The sequence below is a fragment of the Arachis ipaensis genome, chromosome B04 (assembly GCF_000816755.2).
Source record: "Arachis ipaensis cultivar K30076 chromosome B04, Araip1.1, whole genome shotgun sequence".
Classification (NCBI taxonomy): domain Eukaryota; kingdom Viridiplantae; phylum Streptophyta; class Magnoliopsida; order Fabales; family Fabaceae; genus Arachis; species Arachis ipaensis.
This window is the reverse complement of record NC_029788.2, coordinates 131,337,484-131,337,976: the sequence shown is the minus strand read 5'-3', so window position 1 is coordinate 131,337,976 and position 493 is coordinate 131,337,484.

Sequence of the window (493 nt, the reverse complement as noted above, 5' to 3'; positions counted from 1 at the left end):
CTTTTTGAGAACATTTTGAAAAGTTGCATTATTCAAAAAAGCATGCAGTTGAATGTTCAGAAGGATTAGGTCCATTATATTGATTAGGATGATCACTTTGAAAATATCAACACAAAGATAGAAGAGTTCAGACCATGAAACCAACATGCAAATATATATGCTAGAAGATCACTAGCAACAAAATATGATCTCAAAAGAGAAAACAACACAATAAGTTTCAAGCAGCCCCTTTTTTCCTTTTTGTCTTTTTTTTTTTTTCATTTGTCTTTTAGTTAGAAAACATATTTATACACTCACTTTCTAAGACAAAACTAAAGAGAACTGCTACACAAACTAATCACAAGGATCAAATAAAAAACACTAAAAAAATATATATACTAGAAATCTATTTCGTCTTAGCCGAATTTTGAGACAAATTTTAATTGTTTTTGGCAAAAGAAAAAAGAAAATTCATCAATTTGACATCAAAATATTCATACTAATAAAAAATAAA